The sequence below is a fragment of the Borostomias antarcticus genome (assembly GCF_949987555.1).
Source record: "Borostomias antarcticus genome assembly, chromosome: 19".
NCBI lineage: Eukaryota > Metazoa > Chordata > Actinopteri > Stomiiformes > Stomiidae > Borostomias > Borostomias antarcticus.
Window position 1 is genome coordinate 8,448,875 of NC_140252.1, and position 13,615 is coordinate 8,462,489.

The window sequence follows — 13,615 nt, forward strand, 5'->3', positions numbered from 1 at the left end:
ACAATCGCAGACAAGTGTGCACTAAAACAGCCACTCCGAGACCCTCCTGAAGAGGTGTTTTCGGAGCGGTCACAACCGATTTCTAGGGCGCTCCAGTTGTGTGAAACCGCCCGTTCTCGGACGGACGCAACATGTTTGACCTAAAAAAGACCCGTAGTCAGATGCGCTGTGCATTGTGGGGCGCACTGTTTGTTTACTCTCCAGTGGAGTGCGAGCTAGCTAGCGAGCTAGCGCAAAGGTGATGAGGGACTGAATAACTGAAATATTATAACTGAAATAACCGAAATAAGAGGACAATATACATGAATAAGCACTAGTGCTATGAGCAACAGGCGTTGTAACATCTCCATGTTTACTTCATCTCCAACGTTAGCAGCATACCTAGGCTAGTGCTTAGGCTAGTGCTAAAATTACTCTGTCGCCATGAGTGTTATACGTTCTGCTTTTTGTGGTAATTGTAACGTTGAGTTGGCAACTTTGAAACATTTCAGTTGTGACCGTTTCTTGAACTTTTGTGAGGCGATGTGGCGGGCCTTTGTTCGTTGGCCACCATTAGGCTGCCTGACGCAAATTCATCTCGGCTAACGTTAGCTAGCTACAGTTTTGGCAATGTAATCGTCGTCTGATTGGCTATAAGCCAATCTTTAATCATTTTGAGAGAGAACAGAATAGCCAACTGTCCCAAATGCTCTGGCAACGTTTGTGAAAGTTCCCATGTTCATTTGGTCAATGAGTAGGCTGTGCTAGGTAGGCAGTTGGCACTACTAGCTAGCTAAGCTATTATTGCTAAAATTAGCCATCTTATTAGATTCTGCAAAACTTCAGAGGTCTATCACAGGCTGGACAGTCATATCAATGTCTCTTCTCTGTGCAGTATTTCTGTCTCTTTCACTTGGTTAATTGTCCTGTCTCTCCCTCCAGCCCAGGTGGCCTATGGGCTCTGGCACATCCAAACTGGAAGGTGCCAGAAACTGGGAAAAACTCGAGGTGATGATGCAGGCGAAGGGCGAGAGGAGACATGAGGACCAGTACAGAGAACAGGTATGGAGACCAGAGTAGAACCAGGATGTTACTGTTATACTAGCACAGAACAGTGAAGATTAGCACAGACCAGCATATTCATGGGTTTCAAATGTAGTCCTAGACCTGCCATATTGGGGACCAACACAGGTGTTTCAATGTATCTTATGCAGTAGAACTAATTCATTAATTTGAAACACCTGTGTTGGTCCGGCAGGTCTAGGACTACATTTGAAACCCATGAATACGTGCAGACCAGGTACTCTATAGCCGGGCACTTGGTCTAGACTTTATCTTAATATTATTTTAAATATTATTTTAGACCACCTACTTTATCTTAATATTATTTTTAATCTTATTTTAGACCACCTACCTTGGGGCCCGAACATGGGACTCCACGCCACATCGTCCACAAACCACAGCATGCGACGCCAGTTCTTATGGTTGCTGTTTGTTTTTTCTGACCTGTTCACATTTTTTTAATTATATATACTTATCAAAGACCAATTCTTTCAGCCATTTACAAAGTCAAATTGATTTTGAATTCTGTGTTTTAGATCGGCCATGACGTCTTGGGCTACACACAACCCCCCAGGTTATTCTGCTTTTGTTGTACAGCCATCAGACTACTGTACACCTGAGTTGTGTGCACAGTTGTGTACAGTTACAGTACCAGTCAAAAGATTGGACACCTTTGCATTCAACTGGATGAGAAGGTGTCCAAACTATTGATTGTTACTGTACATGCCATCTGTCTAGAGTATTTATATAGCCTACCCTATGTCTAGTGTCCATCTCCATAATGTCATATGCTGTTCATAGTGTACTATATGTATGCTGATATATGTTATGTACTGTATGTTCGTTATGCTGCTTTTGAACATTTTCTTTATGTACCTGTCTCCTCTTACGAGTATTGCATTAATCTGTGTTATATTGATGTGCTACTTTAAATAAAATTAAAAAAAGTTCACACATCTGTTCTCATTTATTGCATGCATTATTAGCAATATTACATGCATTAGCATAGCAACGTAAAGAGCGCATTAGCATGCAGTGTGTGGGGAGGGTGGTGCAGTGTGAGCAGCAAGCCACCAACGCACTGACGGAGGACGTAGGGCCGCCGAGTTGGTCGTCAGCGGGCCGCTGGCTGCCCACTGATGATCTGCTAGCTGGGCAGAGTCCCCCTGGCGCACAGTGTAATGGGCCTGCAACTTTTGGAGGATTGGAATGATCTGGCCACGGGTTGGGTTTCTTTCACTGGAGACACAGAGTGTGGATGTGTGCAGCACACGCATCGGCTCCACAAACTCCTCTGCCTTCCTGAAGTCCCCTGTGTCCATGCTGTTGACTCTGTCCTTCTCCACCTACTTCCTGAGCTGTGGGTCCATAAGAGCAGCTTGGATGGCGGGAAACTGCTCAAAGAATCTCTCAAACGTGAGAAAGAGAGAATTCCACCTCGTCCTGACATCCAAGATGAGCATGTGGATGGGCAGAACTGACAGGAAAACACAAACAAATCGCACACAAACAAAATTTGTCACCCAAAATCTATCAATTTACTAGCATTAATTTTCATATAGCCTAACTGAGTGAATAACATATTGTATGTTGCTGTTATCTTTAATAACAAAATAATAAAAAGCATGATTCAAAAAACGATAAATTAGCATTACACTTTAATATCATTCATTTTTCAATCATGCATCTATAATCAAAAGAATGTACTGAGATGTGATCTCACTGAGCAATTGCTGCTTCTCCTTCAAGACCACTTTGGCCTTGTGGGACCTCTTCATCCACACCACTGTGGCACGGACCCTGGCTGCCCAGTTGGACTTGTAGATCTTCAGAGCGGCCATGTAGAGAAGGGTTTGTACTTGAGGTTGAGAGCCGCTAAAGCATCCCTATAGAAAATTGCTGTGGGAATGAAGCAGAACTAACATTTCTTGGTAGGGCTGTAGGCTAACCAAAAGCCATACCTTGTATCCCTCCCCAACCCCCACGGGTTTACATTGACATGCAAATAGGCCTAGCTGAGGAAAACCATGATGTTCTCATTTCATTACAGGCTACCATTTGACAACAGCGCACGCTGAGGGAAACAGTTGTCTCATTTCACTAGTGCTAGCTAGCTAGTTGATGTGAAGCTAGATTCCCCCCCGCTTCAGTATGTACGCCAAAGAGTTTAGAATAACTCATGTCATACAATAACAATAGTCATGTGGTTGAGCTCTATCACATATTTCACATTGTCAAACTTGACAGAACATTTGAACATTTTAAACATAAAGCAACAACAAACAAATTATAGCTTGCTTACCTGACTCACTCTGGAAATATCCTGTGGTAGTGAGGATCGCTCCAGTCACCACGTAACGTTACGTTAGTATTGTTGTGGTTTCTGCAGGTCAGTCAGGTGGGCGGGTTACGGGTGCAACCATTTTTTTCTCTATTTAGGGCAAAGTTAATTGTAAACTGGTGAGTAAAACGTTTACATGAACTACGGAGAAATATCACCAACATTTACAATCAACATAAAAATAAAAATAAAGATTAATTGCCTACAGTTAGGGTGGCAACTGGGTTGGCAAGGCATTTTTCAGGGGTGGCAATAAGATGATGTTTACTTTAGTTTATGTGGCATCTGATCTGGCATTTTATTTGAACATGTATGTTTTTATAGACCTATCAGCGTATCACTTATCACCCAATTTAATTGGTCTCGGTGTAGGTAGGGGAGAGCCGGTTCAAAATTCGCATTTTTTGGTTTGATTCCATCTACAACGAAAATAAGATAGAGATTCCAAATTTTATGACACAACTTGTCCTTCACTATTATCAACTATAATGTTCATGCTAGGATATACGAGTTTAACATAAATGTTTGTTTTTATAGGCCCATTGGCGTATCACTTATCACCCAATTGAATTGGTTTCGGTGTAGGTAGGGGAGAGCCGGTTCAAAAGTCGTATTTTTTGGTTTGATTCCATCTACAACGAAAATAAGATAGAGATTCCACATTTTATGACACACAACTTGTCCTTCACATCAACTGTAATGTTCGTGTCCTATCTCTGTTTTTTGGGCATGTAATTCTCGTTACTTTCAACAAATGCATTATTAGACATAATATCATACTAATATATAGCCTTCCTGAGCTGCCTGCCTGATGGTCTCAGGGCTAAAGAGACCGCGCGTCGTTTTCCTCACCCTAACTAACCTCCCCAACCCCCACGAAATTCAAATTAGTTTGAGCATACATTGACATGCAAATATGCCGTCTGTCTGCAGGTAGCGAATGTCAAAGGACAGGGAGCAACCTTATATTTCAGCCAACTCTGTGATAAGCTGATGTGTACTTTTTTTACATTTTATGACACACAACTTGCACATGTTCTTCACTATTATCAACCATATCATAAACATTTTGTGTTTATGTAGGCCTATAGGTTAAGCTATTTGTGTTCATAAGGTAACGTCATTGTAAATGAAAGTAGCTAATAATCCAAGACTGGAACCAGGGGGTGTGACAAATGTTAGCCAGTAGATGTGCTAAGAAAATTGCATATGTTTGCAAACTAAAACAAGTGAACACAATTCCACAATCGAAAAATGCTTATGACACCATTATTTTATACGTTTTATAGGCCTTCACTTTATGTCCTTCACTATTATCAACTCTAATGTTCGTGCATGCTTGCAAAGTTGCAAAAATGATGCGGGGGGCAATATCTCTCGCTAGCTATACATGACGTATTATATTATTTTAAGAGTTGGCCCCAAAACACAAAAACTTTAATTTGAAGTTAAAAGCAAACAAAAGCTGGGGCCGTCTATAAAGTGGGGTCGTCTCATTCATGATGGCGACAGGCACTAGCCTGGCAGACTGCATCGAATAGTTATCAAACAAGCTTGGGAACTAACGTTAGCTGGCATAATCCAATAATTCCCCCAAAAGAACCCCTCCACTGCACAAGCGTTTTACCAAACCTAGCTAATAAGCACAAGCTACTGAGTGCAACGTTAGCCCTGCTAACGGAGAGAACGGATTTGGAGGAGATTGTTGCAGCTGGTGCAAAATGAGGCAAAGGAACATGTCAAATAGAATACAACAAACATGCGGAAAATGTATTCAATCACTTCTTCTTACGGCCAGTGTCGATGCAACTATTACTGCCCTCCACAGAATGTTGCTACATACTTCACGTCCGGATGTAAACAAGCCGGATTGCCAGATTGGTGCTCCAGCCCCAATGAGTGCTCCAAATCCCCCCAATGCGATAAAAACCCTCCCAAATATTATATATTTATTTAGTATAATATATATCTATATATCATAATACATGTTAAGAAAAATGCCTTTCAGCTCAAATTCCCAAAATAATAACTAATGTGGTAAAACTGCAACACAAGCCTACCCCAGCAGCTTAGCCAGAAATCCGACCGGGCCTGAGTAAACATGGAATTCATCCATAAATCCATCTATAAATTGCTCAATAGGTGAATAGTCCTACATCATACTGCGCCAATGTGTTCTTATTTTTCAAGTGTTATCAGTGATATGCTCTCTATTTGATAATAGGGCTTGGGAAAACGTAGTCCCAGACACGACCATCTTATTTCTAGACAGGTGTATCTATTTGTAGCCCAAGCCGATACAGCCGCATTTGGTGTCACAAACACACACACGAGCGCCATCTAGCGGCCATTGTGTGTCAATAACAGCCTCCCATTCTAAAGACTGCGGGGGCATTTGACCCACCCCCCAGCTAAGCTGGTAAGTTTCAAATGCTTGGCGCTGCTAGTGTTAAATAGTAAGCCTGCGTTGGTGCAAGCTCCTGATAACTGTAGCAGGAAGTGCACGTGCCAAAGCGATGCCGGAGGAATCTTCCTACACCAATTATTCTAGATAGGCTACAGCACTCAAACTTGTGTTTTCCTCACACTGAGTTCACAGCCTCACAGAATATCACAGAATGTGGTGTCAAAAGATAAAACCAAAAATAGAAGAACATCACTTTATCCCTACATCGCTTGACTTGTAGCAAACTCTTAAAAGCCTGTATTCATAGCTGACATAAACCTAAATCCAGGCCTTGGTCTACGTCAAATTTCCATCATATACTCCATTCTTTACGGGGACAATGGAACAGACAGAGCAGCTGATTAGGCTGCGACATGCAAATGTCTCTTCACAAAAGAAGGAATGATGCCAAAGAGGCATGGGAGTCAGTTATTTCGTTTTTTGTCTCAACAGGGACAGTGTGCAATAGAGTTCATATGCAAAACATATTTCAGTTTGGATTTTTGATAATTTTTCCGTATATATTCATGTATTTCATTATATACTGATTTATATATTTTTTTTTTATTAATAAAAATTTAAACATTTGTAATGGAATTACTGATCTAGTAAAAAGGATTTACCAAGATTCGCTCAAAAGGTTAAGTCTGGTTTATTGTGAAAACATACGAGCGCAAGGACTTCCTGAACAACGCAACAAGAGTGGTTTATCCAGCGAAGTGCCGGCCCTGGGTTTTGCTGCGCCTTATATTCAAGCAAAACACAGGTACGGTGCCTCCAGGATGTGATTGGCTAATCTATTGTACGTCATATGAAATGGCAGGCGTGGCCGAGAATACAGACATGTGACATGAGAAAAGGCGGCAATTCTTGGAGACAAAAGGACAAAGGATGGTTATTCTGGAGTAGACAGATTTCTAGGTGTATGGCCTCCTGGAGGCCATTTTGTAGGTGAGCACAGCTATGTGAATATTTGGGGGAGGTGGTGAATTACAAAAGGAGAGAGAGGAACAAAGGTTTAAGGTGTTTGGATGTAAATTCTATAACAATCCCCCATTTGTGCCTGAACAGGTACACAAAAATAAAATATAAAATCCAAACACAAAGTGTAAACATTCAGCTATGCTATACATGTGGAAAGGAAGTAATCTCTCCACTAGGTGGAGCAAAAAAAAAAAAAGAAATTTTTATTTTATTGTGAAATATTTAACAAAAAAATAGATTATTTTCTTTCCACGTGCAAAATCACGCACCAAAACCCCTTGTTTCAGAAATATGACAGGAAACAAGGTAAAAAAGATGACATGATTATATACTATTTATAGTCTAAAAGTGGACAACCATTCACCAAAAACCTTGATTTAAAGTTTGAAACAATGTAAAAAGATGAATGGTTACCAGTGTAAGAAGGGCAAAAAACCTCTTGGTCAATTTAGAGGAAAAACCCAAACTTATTTATCAACTCATGTTTCAACCATTGTAACTCTTGTAAACAAATATGATATTTTTTCAAGATAATTTCAAAGTTCATTCACTCTTGTTGTGAATAATCGCAGGTAATTTCTTCTGGATCATAGCTTCCATGTTTGCGTCTCTGAATGTTCAATGTAGGTTCCAGTGTGTGCGGTTAGAGGTGCAGTCATTGCTGTTGAGCTTGTCCACGTTGTCATAACAACCACGAGAAGGAGGTGACCGGCAAGGTCAGTCTCCGATTGCTCATCAGAGGAGAGGACAGTGTGGCGGTGACCGTCAAGGTCACTCTCCGATTGCTCATCAGAGGAGAGGACAGTGTGGCGGTGACCGCTTTGCCCTTGAGATCTCTGGTTCGGCTGCATGGACCGTCCTCTCAGCTACTTTTGACAGCTATTCCACACAGGCCAGAATGCCCTGGTCCTGATTGTTCCATCTTGACGGGTAGGTTCACCCCGCAACTTCTCTCTGACGGGTAGGTTCACCCCGCTACATCTCTCTGACGGGTAGGTTCACCCCGCTTCATCTCTTCTCTTCCATGTTTTCTGGCCTGTTCTCAGGCTGCTCATCTGCTCCTTGGTTTGGGACGCAACGGCGTCGAAGTTCTCTCAGCTACTCTGGCAGCCGTCTGCGTGGTGAGTTGAATCTGGTACGGCCCCAGGTCGCGGATCAGGACCCAACGGCCTGGTTGGAGATGATAAGAAGAAGCCCTCTCTGGCGTCCGGAATGGTCACCTTTCCTTAGTGGGGACTTCATACGGGGCAGGTCAGCAATGTCTTTGAGAGACATGGGAGGAGAGACCTGTGAATCCACAGATGAGAGAGACAACAGAGACAAAACAGAAGAGCAAAAGGAGAGTCCTCTGGTCTAGTCTCCCTGTTCCCCTCTTTGAGTCCTCTGGTCTGGTCTGGTCTCCCTGTTCCCCTCTTTGGTCAGGAACCCCCTCTTTGGTCAGGAACCCCCTCTTTGGTCAGGAACGGTTATCAGCAGTCTGTTGAAGATACTCAGAAACATTGTAAAGTGCAAGCCACATTCTATCATCCCCTCTTCTTGGCAGGAGATGATCCTGCTTTGGGGGAAAATGGTGTTATTCAGTCAGGAAAACTTAAACAGGGTGTCTGTTCAAGTGTCATTAGAGCCAGTCGGGCTCGTCAGTCTATGTAGTTTGTCAGTGGGGACCTAGCTTTTGTCCATTTACCGAATCGGACAGTAGCAGGGATCTAGGCTCTGCAGTAGCCTACAGTGTCACAGGGGCAGTGTAAGAATTACTTTAACACGCCCAGTCCCCAGTCATGATCAAGGCAATTGGATTTTGCTCTAGAATTTCTCTCGCGATTTTATGAAATAAAAATAAAATAAAAACATTCTCGTCTCAACAAAATAACACCCCCTAAGGGTAAAAACAAATTCCCTGAAGTCAGGATAAAACAGAGATGGGGGAAAAAAAAATGCATCACTCAAATAAAATAACACTAAAATGAACTCGCTTCATTTACAATTAACAAAACATCAATTATCAATTAATCAAAAGCTCTATTTGTACAGCTAATCATTCAATATTGTATATCTAAAACTTCCCTCTTCTGCATTTGAGGACAGAGTATTGGGCACGCTTCGGACAAAATGGTCTCTTCCCTGTGTCATACTTATCTGTCGCTCACGGTGAGTCGGTGACATGGCGTTGGCCCTGCATCCCACGAACCACAGGTCGCCCATCTGTAGGGAAGCAGGCTGGTAACCTCCATCTCCACTTCCGGTCCTGTGCCTGTCTCCTGGTTCGGCATTCACCCATCACTCCCGGAATGACAGTTGTCTGTAAAACACTCAGAAAAACACTAGGACCCGATGAATGTGCCTCAAACTATAACCATGAGATATTTAACATAAACAATAAAAAATATATAATTGGGTTAGGAGATGCTGTATTCAGATTAAGACACTGGCAAACATTATCTATCCTCCCACTATCATGCACAAATCTTACGTCCTCAGCTACATCTGTCTTGTCCTGTTTATTTACCTTAAAAAAAATGGGTCTATATTGGCTATTTAAAATCTACCTTGTGGGTTGTTCAAGGGAACCCCAGCAGGTGGCGCTGGACCCCAGGTCTGAGAATTCTCCATTTCTTTTATCTTGCGGTAACTGTGACACTGTTCAAACCAGTGGCCATACTGACCACAATGGTAACATGAATCGTCTCTGTCTTCACTTCGATTATATCTTTTGCCTCGCCTAACCCTACCAGAACGCTTCCTATTGTCTCTCTGTTGCCACTCTGGCCGTTGTTGGTTCCACCTCTCCCCGCCTCCATTTTGAAAAATGGGAGCAGGCGGAAAACCAGAGCTGGGAGGCAGGGCGGCAGCTACAACAGCGGGTGAAACAATCATAGTCTGGGAAGCAGGGCCGGCCCTAGCATTTCAGCAGCTCTAGGCGAGATTATGGAACACCTTCAGTTCAGTTTCGTTTTGCTGACGGGGGGGGGGGGGGGGGGGGGTTCTGCTGCGCGATTTGTTGCGGGGGGGGGGGGGGGGCTGCTGCGCGATTTGTTGACGGGGGGGGGGGGGGGGTGCTGCTGCGATTTGTTAACGGGGGAGGCGCCCGGCGCTGGGCGGAGGCGCCGCACCGCATTGCGAAGCGTAATAGAGACAGTAGGGATTACGGAATGAAATTATTTTAATAAAAATAAAAAATAATTTTTTTATTATTTTTTTTTGGTGCTCCTTGGCCAGGCGCCCCTTGGCCATTTGGCGCCCTAGGCGACCGCCTATTTCGCCTATGCCTCGGGCCGGCCCTGCTGGGAAGGATGTGTGAGCTCTGAGTGCCGAGTCGGCGGGATAGAGTTCAAAACGGAATGACTAGGAGGGGGAAGGGACTCTGAATATTCATCTCTCTGATTAACTTCCTCAGCTACGCTTCTTTCTGACTTGAAAAAACACTCATGTGCGACTATTTCCCACTTCCTGAATGCATTCCAATCTATCGCATTTCCAGGCTCCCTTCTTAATCTAGTAATCTCAAACGCCTGTAACTGAGCTCTAACAGTCGCCAACTCGAGAATCGAGAGTGTACCGGACAGGGGGAAATCAGAATGTCTCACCCAGAGCAAAAACTGCACACAAGCATCATCCCAAAACCTTTGCGCAACAATCTTAGCTGGCCCAGACAGCGAACTAGTATTGGTATTCATAATTAACACAATACCCTACAGCCTATAATTCAAAACTAACGGTGAAAAGAAAAGTATAGTTAAAACAGCAAGGCGGGAAATAAACAAAGGAATACAATTTCGAAGAAACAGACACATTAAACCGCTAAGTAACTCACCCAGCAACTGGTCCTTTGTTCTCCCTCTGGCTCGGGCGGGATCACCGGGAGAGCGGAGTAGTTGTTGTGGTTTCCTTTGTCTCCCAGACAACCAGCTACCGGAAACCTAGCAGATACGATTTATGGCAGTCGAAATAGTGTCGAAAATGTAAACAATACTTTACCTGGATAAAAGGCGCGCTTAACAAACAATACAAGGCAAGAGCCGAAGCTCAAACAGTAAACAACAAAACGAACAACCCCGTGTAGGGACACGGAACACAAAGCACGAACAAAGGCCCACGTTAACACAAGCAAAAAAAACATATGCCTGCCCGGCTGAACCACCAGCCTCTTGGTTGGAAGCTACCCAACCACCCGGGATAAAAAGGGACAAACGCTTCTCCAAGAAACGCGGGTCGGACTACCAAATCACTCCCAGTAGCTACCTTCGTTGAGAAAACATACAACAGAACACCCGCGACCGGCCAAAGGGAAGCCCGTTCTGTGCCAACTTTGGCGTATTAACTCAAAACCGTTCTAAACTGCAACCGATAAACAACCTAAACTGTACATCAACTGCAGGGGAACAAATCACGAGACCAAAATCACACTTCTTTTGAAAGGCATAAACCCCAGTAACGAAACAAGGACGAAGTCAAAGAACAATACAATATAATATATCGCTATTGTTGAGTTACAACTACTTAGATCGATACTACTCCCACCCCGGGGCACCTTGTTTTCAACAATCCAGACCAACACAATCTGAAACGAAACCAAGGCAAATACAACTCCAAACCATAAGAGGGTTCGTTGAAACGTACCTGTGAGTTCAAGAATCCAGTGGAAGAACTGAGGAAATAATCTCAGCGTGCGCTCTGATCTAGTAAAAATGATTTACCAAGATTCGCTCAAAAGGTTAAGTCTGGTTTATTGTGAAAACATACGAGCGCAAGGACTTCCTGAACAACGCAACAAGAGTGGTTTATCCAGCGAAGTGCCGGCCCTGGGTTTTGCTGCGCCTTATATTCAAGCAAAACACAGGTATGGTGCCTCCAGGATGTGATTGGCTAATCTATTGTACGTCATATGAAATGGCAGGCGTGGCCGAGAATACAGACATGTGACATGAGAAAAGGCGGCAATTCTTGGAGACAAAAGGACAAAGAATGGTTATTCTGGAGTAGACAGATTTCTAGGTGTATGGCCTCCTGGAGGCCATTTTGTAGGTTAGCACAGCTATGTGAATATTTGGGGGAGGTGGTGAATTACAAAAGGAGAGAGAGGAACAAAGGTTTAAGGTGTTTGGATGTAAATTATATAACACATTTTTCCTATAAATCACCTAAATATGCCATGGTGATGGCTGCTTCCCGGTTCTGGTGGAGTGGGGAGTCCGTCCCACATTCGGCTGTGCATTTATATTCCCTCCCCCTCAATTGAGATACCCTCCACAGCTGCGAGTGACACTTGATTTGGAGGGACACTCAGTGGCGGAGCGGGAGTGGGTAGGAGCTGGTTTAAGATTGGGCCATTCAGTGGCTAAACTAGGTATAGAATATACTGTAGAGTAAACTAGGTAAAGAATAGAGTAAACAAGGTCAATAATATAGAGTAAACTAGATAAAGAATATAGAGTTAACTAGATGAAGAATATAGAGTAAACTAGGTAAAGAATATAGAATAAACTAGGTAAAGAATATAGATTAAACTAGGTATAAGAATATAGGGTAAACTAGGTATAGAATATACAGTAGAGTAAACTAGGTAAAGAATATAGAGTACACTAGGTAAAGAATATAGAGTAAACTAGATAAAGAATATAGAGTAAACTAGGTATATAATATAGAGTAAACTAGGTATAGAATATAATAATAATAATAATAATAATAATAATAACTAGAAAGTACATTTCCTGGAGAAAATGTGAGGTGGGCAAGCTGCCGCAGCTGTATGTAACAGCTACTGCTAGCACTACTACGGTCCGGGCAATCTCTATGCACCCACTTGCGAAGACCGTGTGTCTCTAGCCAATTCAGGGGCTGAATTGTGGGGTACATGGTGTGGACAGTGGCGTGGTGGCGAAACTCTGCCCCCTCAGGTCAGAGCCGGTCGGGGACACAGTACCCCTCTCTGGGCAACCTATCTGCCACCACTGGTGAAGACCATGTGTCTCTAGTCCACTCAGGGGCTGAGTTGTGGGGCCCATGGCGTGGACAGTGGCGTTGTGGCGAGACTCCACCCCCTCAGATCACGTCGGTTTGGGTGCAGGGCATTGACCTCCGGGCAATCTCCGTGTACCCAACAGCGAAGACCATTTGTCTCTAGCCCACTCAGGGGCTGAGTTGTGGGTTCCGTGGCGTGGATAGTGGCGTGGTGGGAAAACTCCACCCCCTCAGGTCAGAGCCAGTCAGGGAAAGTGTACCCCTCTCTGGGCAACCTATCTGCCCCCACTGGTGAAGACCATGTGTCTCTAGTCCACTCAGGGGCTGAGTTGTGGGGCCCGTGGCATGGACAGTGGCGTTGTGGCGAGACTCCGCCCCCTCAGATCACATCGGGTCGGGCGCAGGGCATTGACCTCTGGGCAGTCTCTGTGTACCCAACAGCGAAGACCATTTGTCTCTAGCCCACTCAGGGGCTGAGTTGTGGGTTCCGTAGCGTGGATAGTGGTGTGGTGGCGAGACTCCGCGCCCTCAGATAACATTGGGTCGGGGGCAGGGCATTGACCTCCGGGCAATCTCCATATACCCAACAGCGAAGACCATGTGTTTCTAGCCCACTCAGGGGCTGGGTTGTGGGTTCCGTGGCGTGGTGGCGAAACTCCGGACAGTGTACCCCTCTCTGGGCCACCCACCTTCCCCGACCGAAAGTGTTTTGGAATATTACTAAATGCTAAAAATTGTAAATGTTTTTCTTGTTTTACTTCATCCATGTCTGTTTGTCCTGTAAATGTTTAGCACTTGACATGGCAACATGATACAATACATGTGAGGTCAGACCAAGCCATATC